The 5,679-nt window shown below is 37.3% G+C and overlaps 1 long non-coding RNA gene across 1 annotated transcript; it reads left to right on the top strand.

Moving 5' to 3' along the window:
• The first annotated feature begins 333 nt into the window (after positions 1–333).
• LOC104960840 (uncharacterized) lies at positions 334–5,175 on the top strand. The gene is made up of 4 exons (XR_800024.1): positions 334–411; positions 4,224–4,353; positions 4,619–4,684; positions 5,065–5,175. It is a non-coding gene; the product is annotated as an uncharacterized lncRNA (long non-coding RNA).
• Positions 5,176–5,679: the final 504 nt, after the last annotated feature.

The raw sequence follows: 5,679 nt of genomic DNA, 5'->3' as shown, positions 1-5,679 counted from the left end.
ATTATCGAGCCTTCATTGTAACAGTTGCGGTATAAAATTGTGCATATACTGGGGGATTGTTGCAGTAGAAAATTCAACTGTAGCGCCCGGTACCTTAATGGGAAACCCTAAATGTTTGAGCACCCTCTATGAAACGTCAAGCTACCCCACAGCACCCCCAAAAGAAATCTCTGGCACCGCCACTGAGCCTGACTATTTGTGTTGGAGGGGCCTGACTTTTTTTTTCTCCAAAGGGGGGGCCTGACAGAAAAAGTTTGAGAACCACTGGATTAGACTGTGAAGTAATGATGGAGGCAGGCGTGTTATTTAACATGTTGTGGTTTCTTTTTTTGCAGTAATGTTCTGGGTGACAGCCAGACCAGCATCTGTATCACCATTGAACCCGGTCTTCTTCTGAAAGGTGACATCTTGGTAAGAAAAGCCAAGACACAGAGACAGAGAAGGAAATCTTAGTAGTACAGTATATACGATTTTTAGAACACATTGTTACATTTCAACTTGGAAAAAAGAAACTGAAAACACTTATTTTCTCATGTGAAACTAATAACAGAGAAAGTGTATTGTCTTACTTATAAATACAAATAAATGGATGTTAAATTATGATTATCTGTGTATGAGAACAGCTGCAAAAACGTACAGATGATGCACTATTTTATTATTTTTTAGTACAAAGGGAATTGACTTTTTTTCTCCATTCTGACATTGGGTGAATATACTGCTGCAGCAGTTTATGGTGTCCATTCATAAAGGAAATAGGGCCATAAAATCTCAGGGGAAGACTGTTGACTGGTTCCTATACCTCATTTTATAGACTCATTAGCACACAATATGTTTGCTGGAAACAATGACATCAAAAAGGCTATGCACAGACTTCCTTTCCAGCAGTGCTACACAGGGTTTTACTTAAACATGACATAATCATAAGTAAGTTGTGTTTCAGATGTGTATTGTTAGGTAAAATAAGTTGAGTACATTATCCAACATGCTTCCAACCGTTTTACAACTGAGAGAAATCTGTAATTTAAATTATGTAAATGGTCCATTACATTTGATCATTTAATGGTAAAGTATCTCCTTTGGCATGTTTTAGCATTGGGGCGTCTAATAGACTTTTAAGATCTTAGTCATTTTTAAATGTATATTTAATTTAAGTCATAAGCAAATCCATAACATTCTGCTACTTAGTAATAATGTATCTATTTACCTATTATCATTCCAATAGCTTGCATATAGACTCTTATTTCACTATTTCACTTTTTTTAAACTATTCCTTTCTTTTTGCATTTACTTTTAATATGTACTTGCACTATATTTTTCTGTTTTTCTGTAATATTGTGTTGCGCTGTTGGAGAAGCCTGTGACCTAAGATTTTCATCGACATACTACTTAGTAGCTATGGTTGTATGACTAATCAAGAACCTTGAACCTTGGACTGTGTAAAAGAGATCCAAAATAAAGTAGCACCTGTTGCTTATTTTGCATTTGTTTAAGCAGAAGAACTGCATACATAGGCAAAGTTTCTGCTTCTGCTGTCATTCAGGCCTTAACGTTATCCATGAGATGTCCCCGGGCCCATACATTAAATATGGATCATTTTGAAAGGAGCACTTACTGTATTCTCAAGGCTGTTCAGAGCTGAGCTCATATCTCATCCTTTATTTAAGACACACTAATGGATTCTGCTGAATGCATCATCAGACTGAGCCCTGCTCTTAATTATTCAGATAACACGGAGAATGTGAGCTGTGGCCTTATGGCCACATGGAAGAGACATTACTCAGCATGGAGTGTGCTCCTGCATTTAAAACTGCACTGACATGTGTTTGTTGAAATTAGTTGTGGATAATATGACTGATTACTGAATGGTTAGATTACATAAAGATAACCTCAGAGGAAAATCTTCATAAAGATGATTTCAATTATTCAGGTTGTCTTTTTGCTTCCATCATTGGCCATTGGAAGTCAGTTTAATTCAAAGTTCAGTTTGAAGTCAACAACAAAAATAGGAGCTTATAGGAATAGCTCAACATATTTGCAAATTAACTAATTTGTTTCCTTGCTAGGAGTTTGATGAGAAGACCACCATGTTAATGCCTCTACAGTAAATAGACAGTTAGCCTTTTCTAGCACAAAAACCCACCCTACCAAACATTTTCTAATGCACACAATATACCAGGTTTGTTTAATCACTACAAAACACAAACAATACACATAACAAGTTGTGTTGTGAGCTGAACTATTTCCTGGCAGGGTGCAGTGGTTTCCTGACAAAACAATATCTCGTTTTTGGTACACATTTTATATAATGAGATATAATGTGCAAACAAGCTAACAAACTGTTGACTGTAGCTTTGAGAGAGGCAACAGTCTTCTCAGCACAATTAGCCTAGCAATAACAATGGAAGCATGAGAACACTATTAGCCTGCATGCGACCATAATTAAAAGAAAAGGAAAACATTATACCAACACCTAATAAGCTCTTTAATCATCACATTATATCAGTTTTATTTAATGAATCAAAACATGAAAAGAAGTTATGGCTTTACGGGGTGTTATGTGCTGGACTATTTCCTGGTCGGGTGCAGTTATTTCCTGCCATATTAACGTTTAGTTTTTGATACAAGTTAAACTAAATGAAATATAAAGTGCTAATTAGTGTGGTGATAATGAATTGTTTCTCCGGACTCAGACAGGATAGCTATTTCCATTCTTAATGCTAAGCTAAGCTTAAGTTAAGCTTAGCTAACATGCTGGCTGTAGCATTAGAGAGGTACCAATCTTCTCATCACAGTTAACTTAGCACTAACACTGAAAACATGAGCAAACTTAGCCTGTCTTTCACCAAAATAATAATAAAAAAAACAGACTACAAACACATCCAAAGCTCTATATTCAACAAAAATCTTGTTTCTTTAACTAATCAAAAACGTAATGTAATCGGTTTTACGAGGCGTTATGTGCTGGAATATTTCCTGCCTGCGTGCAGTGATTTCCTGCTATAAAAATTCAAATGTTGATACGATTATTATTTTTTTTTAGATAAGCTGAGGAATACTAAGAAACATATTTTTTCTACATTTTGCCAGTTTCCCACTGTGTCCAGTCTTTTGCCTATACTAAGCTAAAAACTGCTAGCTGTAGATTCATATTAACAGTAAGAGAGAGGCACCATTATTTTGCTCTTTTTCTCAGTAATGGAGCAAATAAGCTCAAGCAATTTATCTAAAAACTCAGACTATTCATTCAACATTGCAGATTGTTTGTCTAGACATCAGGGTTGAATAGGTTTGGTTAGCATAGCACCTTTGCTAAGGCAACATGTAAGCTCCAAATTAATGTTTTCCTTTCTATGTATTGGCTCAACAGCTTTGTGTTCCTCAGTGGGAGGTTTGCGGTATTCCCAGAAAGCTGCACTAAGCCACAGGATATTCTATCTCGCCTTCCTCTCGCCCTCCATCCTTTATGTGCTTTTGTGGATTTTGGAACTTATATGTTTTGCCCCACAAGTAGAGAGTATGTGGAAAGCAAGTCAGTGCCACTTTCCTCAAAATCATATTTCAATTTAGTTTTTAGCTGCTGTGTTTATGCAGTTCCATTTTGACTTATGGTAAGGTCTATATAATTATGTCAGGTATTTATTTCAACTTTTATAGCCGCAGTTTGCGAGGTGCAAGAGTTGTTTGCATTAAAGGGTATTCCTCCAGCACCTGTAAATGTGAGGTCCTTGTAAAAAAAATTACAGGTCCAGGCTTCCCAACAGGAAACAGCAGGAGGGAGAGAGAATATTTTCCTGTTTTTAGTGTTGCTCCTAAAGCCGTTTGTGTTGCAGTTTGGACAGTAATGCCAGTGGAGAGGCCATACATTAAGAGGGATATATATATATATCAAAAAAGTCTTAAATGCTTTCTCTAGCGCTGAGCCAGTGTAAAGAAAGAGCCACTATGAATCAGGCTGGCATGTCTCTGGCTCGTGTTTCACAAGGATCGTTTTATATTGCTCAGCTATTCAGCCCTTAGAATGATTAGATTTTGCTGAAATGATTTGTTTTCCTTATCAGACTTGACACATTGTGTAAATTCATCCTGAAATGGTTATTTATTTGATATTCAGTGTACCTGTGGACTTAAAAGGAATCCAATGTTATTAAGTTGTCTGTTAGATTCTGCATTGCTGCTACTACTCAGTGTGGTTTGAGTTCCCTCTGATGTTTTTCACCCCACAGTTGAAGTGCTACCACAAGCGTTACCGCAGCCCGTGCCGAGACGTGATATTCCGGGTGCAGTTTCACACCTGCGCCGTGCACGACCTGGGGATTGTGTTTGGAAAGGACGAGCTCGATGAGACATTTAAAGGTAAGGGATAGAGTTCTTTGAATGTCAATACAATTTACATCACATGTCATTTAGCTAATGCTTTTATTCAAATAACCCGAAATACACTCTAATATCTTTAATGATGGAGCAGGTCCTTGGGATCGAATCACTGACACCCTTGTTGGTTGACACCCATTTATCCCCTGAGCCACAACCGCCCCAAACTAGTTTGCGATAATGTATGAATAACAATTTCATAATTTTGCTGTTAACCAAAGAATTCATTTTTATTTATTGTGTGCAGATGAGAGGTTTCCAGAATATGGGAAAGTGGAGTTTATTTTCTCATTTGGACCAGAGAAATTACATGGTAAGAGCCAAGGTGCAATTTTGGAACAACTAACAAATATCATACTTCACCTTTATTCATATTTTTAGACCATTTTTGCCTGGCAGAATAGTATGTGGATGACGCAAGCCACGCTTCAACAACTGTCATTGAGGTGACAGTACTGTCAGTACTTTGAGTCATTTATTATTCTGAACAAACACAGAACAAAGTATCGGAAAAATCAAACATGCTGCAAAAAGTGGGAAAAGTTTCAATAAAAAAAATCTGCTGTATCTTAACTGTATCATGTGGCGGGTTATATATTTCTTTCTTCACATTCTGAGTATAATACATGTTTCTCTCTTATGGTTAAAAGACATTCACATGTTCTGCTCTGTCTCTCTGTACTTCGGGTCCAGGTGTGGATCAACTTGAAAATGGGCCGAGCGTCTCGGTTGACTACAACACTCAGGACCCTCTGATCCGCTGGGACTCCTACGAAAACTTCAACCAGAACTGTGAGGACAACACAGACGGTACGTGAATCATTATACAATGTAATATGCATTAAACTCTACAGATTCTCTGCTACATACTTCACTAGGTAACGCGTGGCTCACAGAAATGATTGCTAACATAAAAACATGTACACACTGAGCTGTAATTAATACATTACTGGACATGTTCTCTATTTTTGTCCATGAGTTTAGGTAAGTTGCATTTTTAGAGCATGCTATATTAAGATGGCGAACATTATACCTGCTTTACAGAATGTAAACATTGGCATTGCATGCGTCATAGCATCCTGTCATTAGCATTTAGCTTCAAGCCATGTGTTTAGTGCTTCATCTTTAACTTACCAAATCTTTGATGGCAATGGATGAAGGATTTGGTGGGAACTTGTTTGCCTTGTTGCACGCAGCACCTTCTTAAAATGAATATAAATATAGTGTCTGTGGGTCTATTATACAAAGAAGGCAAAACCCCCCTCCCCCCCCCTTCCTGTGTCTTGTAAAGTTAACAGGGTGTTAGTG

The sequence above is a fragment of the Notothenia coriiceps genome, unplaced genomic scaffold (assembly GCF_000735185.1).
Source record: "Notothenia coriiceps isolate Sejong01 unplaced genomic scaffold, NC01 NC01_scaffold00032424, whole genome shotgun sequence".
Lineage (NCBI taxonomy): Eukaryota > Metazoa > Chordata > Actinopteri > Perciformes > Nototheniidae > Notothenia > Notothenia coriiceps.
This window is presented reverse-complemented; position numbering and strand designations above follow the sequence as displayed.